At 43.4% G+C, this 12180-nt stretch overlaps 1 long non-coding RNA gene across 1 annotated transcript in view; it reads left to right on the top strand.

Annotated features, from left to right (window-relative positions):
- Positions 1-2628: 2628 nt before the first annotated feature.
- The window catches only part of LOC121681744, a 25390-nt gene continuing 15838 nt past the window's right edge, over positions 2629-12180 (top strand). The window contains exon 1 of the long non-coding RNA XR_006022268.1: positions 2629-2955. This is a non-coding gene — a long non-coding RNA (uncharacterized LOC121681744). The remainder of the gene's footprint in view (positions 2956-12180) is intronic.

Raw genomic sequence — 12180 nt, 5'->3', positions numbered from 1 at the left:
CTACAGTAAGGCTGGAAAAGAAGATATAGTTGGCTCAATATTGATCATATGTTCGTTTCATTATTTTTATTATTACCTAGCAGTGGTAAAAGTAGTCAATTGTTGTTTGTGTCAGATCTAACAGTGCTATGAGACAACCCCATATTCTTGCCACGCATGCAGAAGTCCAAGCAGTAATGTTAATCAAGGATCTTTGGTTTGCTCACTATCAATCTTTTGACATGATTTGCCAGCCTGGGGTTGGACTAGGACAGCCCAACTTTTCAAGGTAGTATCTGCTTTTTATCTCTGTTGGTTTATTCAGAGACAACAACAAGCAACCAAGCGATTGATAACTTTACTATTATTTTCCAGCAACAACAACTAGCTTAACTTAAGCAAAACAGCCATCACAATAACTATTTTGAAAAAAAAAACAGTGATAACGCTAACAAGATCACTGATGATAAAAAACGAGTGTAATTGTGACTTAGCCTATTTGCAAAAAGGAATAAATGGCTCATGTTTATTTTGTGTTGTTTCAGATTGACCATGGTGATGACTGAGGAAGACAGCCTGAATATCGATGGGAACAGTGGAATTAACACGACTTAAACTTTGTCTGGGATTGCACTTCTACAGCCAGGTTGCTGAATAAAAAAAATAATAAGACACTTATGTGTAAAGTTTTTTTACCCCCCTTGTGTTTGTAGCCTAGCTTATGTTTATCAGTTGAACTGTTGGGAAAACGTTACAAACTTTAGCCTGGGTGAACCTATAACGAACCTGTTAGCAAATGTGTAGCAAACAGATTTTTCAGGATAATTAGCCCTAATTACCAATCACATTTCACATGTCAAATAAAGCCGGCTGATGTCTGATAAACGGGTCCGTACCACACACAATAAGCGGACCCGTATTGCATATGATAAACAGATCTGGAACACGTCAGTAACACAGACTACCATACGGAACTGGGCCAGTCTTAGCCCTTATTGGTACCAGATCTGTCAAACGGATCTAGACCAATTTTGGACCGATGTCCGTTTGGACGCCGGATCAGGTCCATTATGCAGATCCGTACCGGACGTTGTGGTAGGTGTGGCCCAGTTCCGTCCCAGTGTATGTTTGCTATCTGGGAAACGAGGCAACTGACTTGCAATCCATGCTGGGAAGCAAACCTCAACATGAAATACAGTATAAGTTTTGATCCCGTAAGTATAAGTATATATATACTCTTTTGATCCTGTTTGGTCTCTGCATTTATCCCAATCCGTGAATTAGTGAAACACACTCAGCACACAGTGAACACACAGTGAGGTGAAGCACACACACTAATCCCGGCGCTGTGAGCTGCCTGCAACAACAGTGGCGCTCGGGGAGCAGTGAGGGGTTAGGTGCCTTGCTCAAGGGCACTTCAGCCGTTCCGACTGGTCGGGGTTCGAACCGGCAATCCTCCGGTTACAAGTCTGAAGCGCTAACCAGTAGGCCACGGCTGCCCCAAATACAGTAAATTAAAGGAGAATTCCGGTGTGATATTGACCTAAAGTGTGTTGAAACATGATACCGAGTGTGAACGTATGTCTCATAGCTCATCTTGGCTTGTCCCCTGCACTCCGAAATCAGGCGCTAGTTAGCCGTTTGTTACCCGATATCCAAGATGGCTGTGCCCATTAACAGTAAATGTGAACCTTATATGCTCTGTTTATTAGTAGTTCTGTTGAATATGTGTCACATTGGGCTCTATCTCGGCGATCTAAAACACATGGTCAAATAGCTTAGGGGTTAGTCCAGTCCACATTGGGGGCGGTTTTGTTATCAAACGTTATCAAACTTCAGATGCCTAGCACAAGGCAGTTCTTATGTTTCTTAATCAGTCATGGGTGTTTTGGCCGTAACATCCTTTAAAGCAATGAAAATGACATCTGTCATTCCCTTTAACAGCAAGCAGCGCAACTTCAAACAGTGCATCGGTATTTTGATAGTCAGCGGCGCATTTGAAGGAATCTGCTTGCACGCGAGACCATAGAAAACAAATATTCCACTAAACTATGCTTTACTAAAACCTGTTTGTGACTACACGTACACATCTGCACTCGTCCATTATTTGCACTCATAGAGGCCATTGTAGGCCTGCGCATGCTCAATTCGCACAGAATTAGGATACAATGAACCAATTACCTCTCACACACTCTCCTAATCATGGCGAAACAACGCGCACACTTTTGGAAAGATGAGGAGACAAGCTTATGTCTTGCAATCATGCAAATGTCATGGAGTTCATTGAAGGGAGAAAATGTCATAATAGCGACGTTTTTATTTTTTTTTTGTAAAAAACGTAATGTGGCTGGCCATCGACATACACCTGAACAAGTTCATGTACTCTAATGTTTTTTTTGAACTGTCCTAAAATTGTGAGAATTGTTCTAAAACTTACTGTTTACCATGTTGTTAGTCGCTTTGGTTAAAAAGCGTCAGCCAAATGTAATGTAATGTAATGTAATGTAAAAAGTTAAATACAGGTGGAAGACCCTGAAGACGTTATATTATTCAGCCAAAAGAGCGAATTCCACCAGCGGAGATTTACGTCATGACGTTGGGAGCCTATTTGTGGGCTGCGTCACTGACTTATTCGGAATAATGACAATTGCTATGTGTAGCAGATTGGGCTACGCCCTATTATTTGGCTCCTTTGCTTCTCCCCCTGTGCTGGATTGGTGTGGCTGCGTTCATCCTAATTACAGGGCGGACCTAGGCAGACTTATATCTAGGAACGCAAATTGCTACCTGGATGTGCTACTTTCTCTCTTTCCCGTCTTCCGGGGCGCATAGTAGTTTGGCGTGGATCACAACTTGGATGGTGAAGCCGCCATCAAGTGAATGCTCTCACGAGTAAGAGCTTGGTCTGTCCTGTCGGCGTTGAGGCCGGTGTAGCACTGTTGAGCCTGGTGTCTGCCTTAAAGCAGCTAGAGTGGTGTTGTCGGAGCTAACGCAGCTTCCCCCTCCCTCTCCCTCAACTTGATGGTTAGGAACGAACTCTTTTTAACCTGATATATGAAGTCGGCTGGCATCGCCAAGTGTCTCCACGCCACACGCGGCTGCTGTTCTGTCTCTTACGAAGTTTATCGCGTCCTCTTCAATCCTCGGTTTGACGCTGGGGTTATTGTGTAACCTACTGGTGGTATTGTTTGTCGTACCAGTTGTGATTGATTGTGCATGGGATTCATTTTGGACTGATCTGCATAACGCATGTTTAGGGCTTTCTGGCCGTATGGTGCATGCTTTGCATGTTTGATTACTTGCTTCTTTCTGTGTATTTGCATGTGGTTTATTATGTTTTCTTATGCCTTTCCTTTTTGTTCCCTGTGATGCATGTTTAGAGCTGCTTTGCGCTGCATGCACATTTGAGTATTTGCGGGGTTAACTCACCTGTATCTTACAGCCCCTTCATTGTAGTGTTGCATTGTGGGAACTGCTGTGCATGTGCATGTGTGTGGTTGGTAGTGGTGTGTGTGAGCGTGTATTTGTGTGCAGTAACGTTATTCCCCCCATCGCCGTGACCAGGGCGGTTGCACTGCTCCAGCTTGACCTCTGGGGGCTTCAACATCTGTGGGGCGGCCATTCCAGCCTCCAGCCCCACAGCTCAAAAGCTAAGTATAACCATACCGGCTAATGCTAAGTTAGTGTGATTGTGCTACCCACAGTTCTAACCATAGTCTCTCCCCCCTCTCTCCCTTGTTCTCCTTTGGACAGGTGCGGTGTGGTCCAAGCGAGCGGCAGGCTCACCCTCAGGTGGTGGGGTCCCTTCACGTTTCCTGTAGCACACCTCGGGTGTCAATCCTTAGCTTTGGAGTGCAGTGTGATTGCAGTGTGAGTGCAGTGATTGCAGTGTGATTCTCACGTGTGATTTGTGGGTGTCTTCTGGACCGCTTCCCTCCCCTCCTGTAGTCCTGCCGGTCGTGGTAAGCCCTCGCCCTGCTCCGTTTTCCCTTTTCTTGAGATTGCCCATAGACCTTGTGTGCCAGCTGACGTGCAGCCTCGCTGGTCACCGTATGTACGGTATGGTGTGTATGTATGTGTGTGTATGTGTGTCGTGTCTCTCATACTGGTATCTTTCAGGGGAATTGCCGAGACATTTCCTCAGAGTTGGGTTTTATAATTGTAACTAAGATCTGTCAATAAAATGTATATTTTTGGAATCTAAGTCTCTAGCTTCTCCTGTGTTTGAACCTGTGTGACCTAAATTGAACTCAAAGGGTTAGCATTGGCTTAAACTATTTCCTAGGGGTGAACCCTCCCCCTAGGTGGCGTAGTCATCAATACATTATACTAACTTCCTCATACCACTTGCCACATATGTAAACAGGAATATGCTCAAAATGTGACATTCTACTTGCATGTAAACAGGTTAAACAGAATATTGACATAAACGGAATTTGGCCAATAAACTGATTCAAAACGGTTTATTCCCGGCATGAAAACGCACTCATTGAGGCAACCGATACTTGCCCTTTTATAGGGCAAATCTGCTAATTAGATATCAGTCACAGGTGTCAAAACTCTAACCTGACTCCGCCAGATGGATTTGCTCCGCATGTCCATCTGGGAACTTTTCATTGAAGAACTTTTGGGAATTGGCGGAAATACTGGTTAGCTGATTGGATAAACCATCTGTCTATCACCACCTTTGTTGGTTATCGACGGGCCAAATCAACCAATTAGATGAATTATATTCCTCCATTAGAGAAGTATATTCCTCCATTCCTCCAGGAATACTTTCTAATTTGAATAAAACTTGCGCTATACCTATGCTCATCTCATCTGTGGATGCCGTCATGTTGTTCGTTGCATCATACCTCAACCTGCCTCAAAGCCAACGCTGATTGGACGTTCGTTTGGTGAACTGCTCCAAATTCTCTTTAACAAAAAGTTACCAGACTGATCTGCGAGTAAAGCTTGCGAGCCCTGAAGCTCGCGAGATCAGGATGGTCTCACGAGGCTATCAAAACTCTGGGGAAGCAGTGCAAGACTAGAGTGGACGTGTCTGTTGCTGTTGAGAGCGCTGCAGCGAGTCAGACCATACAGCAAGATAGGGTCCGTAACGGCAAAAGAGAAGGCAGTGTGTCATTTCACAAAAATAATCAATCTGTACTTTTTTCAATCGCTAATTGTTCTCTACAACTTTACCATTTAGCATTGTCCAGTTTATTAGCATTGTCCAGTTTGTGATTATAAGTGATTATTTATTCCATGTGCATGATAGTGTGTTTACATAGGCAAGTGTGCGGGAGCGTGCTCATGATTCTCAATGTGTGGTTATGTCTGAATACATGTGTGTGTGTGTGTGTGATCATATGTGTGAGAGAGGGAAAGAGTGTGAGGAAGAACAAGTGAATGTGTGTATGTGTGTGAGAGGGAGAGATAGAGAGAGAGAGAGAGTGTAAGTGTATGTGTCTTTATGTATGTGAGAGAGAGAGAATCAGTGTGTGTGTGTGTGAGAGAGTGTAAGTGTACAGTCTGTATGTGTGTGTGTGTGTGAGAGAGAGAAACAGTGTGTGTGTGTGTGTGAGAGAGAGAGAGAGTGGAAGTGTGTGTGTGTGTGTGTGTGAGAGAGAGAAACAGTGTGTGTGCGTGTGTGTGAGAGAGAGAGAGAGTGGAAGTGTGTGTGTGTGTGTGGTACTGCAGCGCCCCACATGAAGATAAGCCTCGATGCGGTTTAATGTGGGATGGCTGCTGCTCGTCACCACTCCTGAAGTAGGTCACACACCAACTCTCAGAAGACTTGGAAAAATAATCCCATCTCTTCATAGGCTGGGAAGCTTTTGGAGCCCTAAAAAACCTTTCTTCTCTTTGCTCAACGGAGCTATGAAGTTTAGAATTGGTACACCTGCTGAGAAAGACAGGATGTCAATTATAACTAACAGTCAATATGCAAAAAAAATCCTCACACTGCCCAGGTGGTGTATATGGATTCAGTGGTCATACTATGGATTTTTTGCATATAAGTTGTGACATGTCTGACACATAAGTGTGATTCATATAGTTGGTCATGGCTGAATAAATGTTGTTCTAAATGATGAAGAATAAGTCATGAATATAGGTTCAACACACTGCCATACTGTTATTGAATGGCAAAGCTGTCTATATGTCACTGCCAAGGACATGTCGAATAACATGCATCATGCCGTACCCCTGGTGTGTTGTCATTGCAAATCAATCTAGTGAGTGTATTAACCTTGACAGCACAAAGCAAGCTGCTCATCTTAGCCAGATCAGTACGCCAATATTACAAAAGAATTTGACAGACAACACTCAGCTTTGAGCTGGAAGGAAGCTTTCCAGTCCTTTCATTACACAGTGGGCAGTTTTGCATTGTTCCGCTAGTATGCTAAGCATTGATGTTCATCATGATAATTAGAGTCTGTTACATTCAGTTTATAAAACATTTATTTATTTCTAAAAGCATAATAATATGCAATGCATAGTAAATCGGTTATTTGCATGTACTTTACATACATTAACAGACCAGATCTCTGACTTCACTGGAATGGGGGAACAAGTGCCTCTCATATAATCTTATTAGGAGAGGAATTCTTCCCAAAGGTGATTCTTCTGAACTCAACTCTTAGTTTTCCTCTGCCTCACATCCTTGTAATTGATTTCACTTTCCATTCCTCACGTTATCATCCGCCAAAGAAAAATAAAGAACAAAGAAAGCATGACATGTGACATGACCAAACTACCACAGCAAAGACAGAGAGGTACTGTAACATGCCACGAGACTGTCTGGAAGGCGTTATGGACGGACCCGAATTTAGGCCACAGCCATGGGGTCATCTTCTGAAAAGTATTGATTTTCCATATGTCTCAAAGAACGGGTAAACAACCATGCAGCCAGCCATGCAGCCACGGGTTCATGGAAGACTCCAGCTGAGCTTGTCAGAGATGTCACATCACAGGAATCGATCGGTTTATGAACACGTCTGGTGGGCAGACACACATACACCCACACACACGCACACACACACTCCATCAGCTCCTCAACCTGACCCACAAATGTCAGCAAACACACACATACACACACACACACACACACTCACACAGACATGAATTAGAGACATCTGTATTACGACTCTTCCACCCATGTTAATAATTGTTAGACAATTTGTTACCTGGCACTTGCTGTGTGGCACTGCCCTTTCAGTGATATAAAACTTTTGGTGCGTGTGTGTGTGTGAGTGAGTGAGTGAGTGAGTGAGTGTGTGTGTGCGTGTGTGTGTGTGTGTTTAAGTGAGTGTGTGTGTCTGTGTGTGAGAGAGAGGATGACATTAGACCAATATATTCAAATGCCCATCTGTCATCTGGGGCTTTTTTAAATATTTTTTACTCGCTCACCTGCTGATGTGCATCCACTGGCGAAAAGCAAAAGTTTTAGACGATAACCGCATTTGCACTCATTTCTCCCTCTCTTGCAGATGTTTCTCTCGTTCTATCCCATTTTTCTTTTTTTTTCTTGGTCTTTTGATTGCCCCTCAAGTGTGAAGCCCAATCCTGTTCACCTTCCAGCCTCATTCGGCTGCCTGCGAAAAGCAAAAACTTGCTGGGCATGAAATATTCATGGGGCATAAAGCTATGAATCCATTGCTAAGTACTCTCCTCTTCCTCCACAGCTCTCACTTTGCCTTGCCAATGGGCCGGATGGTGTCATCAGTTTCCTACGACTCAGAGTGCTGGGTCGTATCGCAGGCTTGCACACCATACACCACACAAACACAGACATCATAGTTAAAAGCATGGGGGCGGGCGGGCGGGGGGGGGGTTTGCGGGGCCGAGTGGTGGGTGGGGGGGTTGGTGGGCTGAGAATGCTGGACAGAGAGAGCGCTTCGGAGAGCTCGCAGATTGGGTTTCCTTTTAAAGAGCTTGCGGGGAACAGAAGTGTTACAATCAGCGGGAACGATCACAGCGAAAATTCCGGGAAAGGCGGATTGGAAGTGGGGGAAGGGGGGGGCCCGGGACGGCGGTGTGGGCCGGAGTGAAGCGGCCATCACTCGGCCCGGGGTCCATTCCATCAATCACAGACGCTGCGTACAGGAAAAGGAGTTCTTTGGTAATCAGGTTTGGGCCCTCTCTCTGGCTTGGCCGTGCTGCTGCCGCCGACCCTGCCGCTCCCATCCATCATCGCGGGGAGAGGTAATGTGCGCGTAAGTGAGTTATCCCGCCATTCAGATTTGATTTGCTCTCTAAACATTACATCACTCTTTATATTGCATTATTAATTAGCCGGCCCCGTGGCCGAAGCCTCGGCACCACCGCGCACGTTTACGCCAAGGTTACCGGCCGGAAAAAAAGGGTCCTGACACTCAAACATCTTTTCTAGATGGATGGAGATTAATTAGCACACAGCTGGAAGATTTGAGACGGGTAACCTTCTGGAGAAACAGAGCTATCAGGACGGTCTGCCATTAAAGATACAGTACAGATTCCTTCAAATTCACTAGATAACGTCACACCACGTTGCATGAAGTAGCTTTGGACACTAGCGATCTAAGCAACATCACCATGATTTTACGCTTTTGCCCTGAAGAGCAATAAAGCGATACTCCTCCTCACTTTTGCATGGAAGTGACTTTAGTTGACACTGCAAAATGATAATATGAATAAAACAAAAGCAGCTCCAATGCTCCCTCCCTCTCCTCCCAATGGCACATTTAAGACACATCATCTAACTCTCTCTCGTTCACACTTATTACACTTTCTGCAATTCCAGTCTCCTCTCCAGACAACTCTTTCACTTTGAAGAGGACAAGAGCATTTCTCTGTGTGCTCTAACAAGCATACTGAAGGCCTCAAAAAGGTTCCCATGCCTGTTTCTTTCCTGCGGTCAGACTCCATGTAGGCCCCAGTCCACTCTGCTGGCAGTAAAGACTCAATGTTAGCTGAGGTTTCACCATAACACAGAGAACTGCCGACCGCTGGCTACACTGCCACTCTTCTTACAATTTATGACCAGGAGAGTCTGACCCTGAGCAGGTGCTCTTAAAATAGGTCACAGACACAGACAGTGAGGGTCAGGAAACGTCTGAAAACAGTATGTTTTGAAAAAGGCTAACACATTCTCTTCCATCCATGCCTGTTATACAGAACACATGGAACAAATCTCTAGAAACATTTTTACTTTAGGAAACGTTTACTATCAAGTCAACAGTGTCCTGCATTACCTTTTCCTCAAGATGACATGAAAAAACATATGAGGTTTGATGTTGTATGTTGTCCATATATACCATGATGAAAATTTGCTATGGACTATGCTTAAACATAGAAAAGACGCAAAACAATGACGGCATTAAAGCAACAATAAAGCTATTTTATATATATTTTTTAGTTGTCCACAATTTAAATAAAAAAATATTTTCCTGCTGCCAAAAACAAAAGTCCAGTTTATACAAGTCATTCAAGTTGACTATAAATGTAGAAGCACTTTGACTGAAACGGCGCAGGACACAGTTAGACACAATAGCTATTTTCCACTGAACATTTTGGCCAGGGATACCATTGATTTTTCTGCTAGAAATGTCATTGTTGTGTGGATCTATGAAATTAATCTCCCCAATATATGTATTGCTTTTTAAAGAAAGAAAAAAACATGATTTTTTCAATTATTATTTTCATATATTTTTCACTATTTCAAGTGAGCTTCAAAGTATTTTGGTTGCATAGTTGTATGGTCCCTTAAGTTTTATTTCTCCTTCAGCTACTTTTTATTGCCATTTCTGAACCACTCCCTAGCCCAAAAAATCATTTTAATAGCCAAAGTCAAAGCTATCAGGGACTCCAAATGTCGGCGGCCCCCATCTGATCTGTTTGAGTGAGAGGAGTGGGCAGGAATGCCAATGCAGAGTGGCTCAGATAGCACGTCCAAGCCTTGTCACAGTCTTCTCACTCTCCACAGAGCACCCAATAGTCTAGACCATTTCTCTTTATCAGTATAATGTGAATTACGCAAAACACACACACACACACATGCAGTCACTCACTCAATCAGTCACATCTTACACTGATAGACTTCCATAATAAAGTGCAGCTGGAGCCAATTTTCTCATCATGTATGTGATGAAATGTCAATTCTCATGACTCTGGATTACCCTACATGGAAGCTTGTTTTGCTCCCAGTGGCAAGAAACTATGACTGCTTCCAAATGTACGTAGTTAGCCTCCCCCTTACACCATGCGGAGTCTCTTTTCAAGTCGTTTTGCTAACAGACCATCAAGATCTATTACAGTTTGCCATGCTTCCCTTCAGCTAAGCATGATGGCTATTCCAGCCGATGGTGTTTGACAGGTAAGGCGATCCTGGCCCCTTTGGCATGTTTGATGAAGTCGGGCAGAGCTTGACTTCTCTCGCCCTCCCTCAGTCTGACGCTCCATTCAGCGGCCTCCTCATCTTTGAAAGGGGGTCTGGAAGTCTTCAAACTCCCGAAAAAATACACACGTCACTGTCTCCTTTGTGTTTTTCTTTGTTTGTATCCTCCCATCTATTCATCTCTCTCTCTCTTTCTCTCTCTCTATCCCTTTGTCCTTCTTGTCTGTGGAAGGAGGGAGGAGTGGCTCTTAGTCTTGCGGTCTTTGAATGCTACATGTAGGCCAAGGCTTCAGGGACCCCCTCTGAGAAGCCAACCAATCTCAGCCTGAGGAAGAAAAAGGCAGGTGGGCTTAACACTCCTCTTAGAAATGTCCAGCTCTTGTCCAGCGCTTATAAATAAGTACAATGTCCAAAAAAGACTGAATAGGAGGATTAGAACTACTCAGAATATCTTTTAGATGTGTGGTTGCATACATTAAATGCACATGTGCTGTGTGATTCTGTAGGTTTTCTTCTATTACCCAAATTGACATGGAATTCTATATTTAGTAATCTTATTTCAAGTTCCAATATATTCACTCAGGCATTTCAATTCTACAACATTTGCTGCACAAAACCTACACCTTTACAGCTTCTTCCTGTAATACTTGATTTGGTCCATAATGTTCCCTAATGTGCTCATGAGGGTCTTTTTAGCACTGAAACCAGCACTGATTCAGCACAAGGAGAATGCCTTTTTCCATCTAAGTGATTTCTCCTCACTGTCTGTATAGTAAAGGGAATTGGTGGTTGAAACTGCCAAATGAGGATTTCCATTTAATTTCCTTTCAGTATTATCAGGTGAAGGGAACAGTTGCCCTGCAGTTACACAATGATCCTTTTCATGAAAATATATAGCTGACATCATTATGTATTGTTTAACTATTATTATCATTTTTAGAACCTGAAACGTTATTACTCATTTGCGTCAAAAAGATCTATTTACTAAATGTTCCTGCCACTGTTGCCAGGCACCTGGAGTTGCTCCAGGGAAACGGACTCTGTAGGCTGTAACAAATGTATATCTGTAAATCGTTTTGGTCAGCCAAATGCATATAGAAAGGCATATAATGATCAATGAATTGATTGGGCACTGTGAATATGCACTGAACCAGTTGAAGGCAGATGTGCACCTCTCTGCTTACTCTTGCTTACTCTCTGATGGCCTACCATTTCTACTTTGACATAAAAGGCAAATCTCTGCATCACTTCCTGCAGGGAAAAACAGGTATAAACAGTAGCTGTGAAGAGCAGCCACACTTTACAAGCACACATTCTGTTTAGAGTGGACTGTTCAGGGGCTTTACAGCTTGACCTCATTCTGTACCCCACTACCTTTCCTTTAAAGCAATCCTTCCTCCAAAACCACATTCATCTCTTACTTTGGCATGGATACCACTGAGCCATGTAAGTGTGTGTGTGTGTGTTTGTGTGTGTGTCTCTCTGTGTGTGTGTGTGTGTGTGTGTGTCTTTGTATGTGTGCATGAATTTGTGTGCAAGTGTGTGTATTTGAGTCTGTGGTGTGGTTACAAGTCAGAATGGTAATTTCAATAGCTCTCTGTAACCTGAACCTGCTTGGCAAAAACCTAATTCTCTAAAGTACTTGGGAGAGTACAAAATGTAATATAAAGCCCATCACCCTTTGAGAAACACCGAGGCCATAAACAAGGCTATTCATGTTTATGATTTTCCCTGTGACTTACCTAGGGACAAAAAGCCATAGCAGCAAATTCCCAATACTTATCTGGGAATATTATTTTCCTGGAAGGCAATGTGAAAGTTTTACATTTCTCTCTTAATTT

This window comes from Alosa sapidissima, chromosome 14, assembly GCF_018492685.1.
Source record: "Alosa sapidissima isolate fAloSap1 chromosome 14, fAloSap1.pri, whole genome shotgun sequence".
Taxonomy (NCBI): domain Eukaryota; kingdom Metazoa; phylum Chordata; class Actinopteri; order Clupeiformes; family Clupeidae; genus Alosa; species Alosa sapidissima.
The sequence above is the reverse complement of the archived record's forward strand: the minus strand, read 5'-3'. Positions and strand labels throughout refer to the sequence as shown.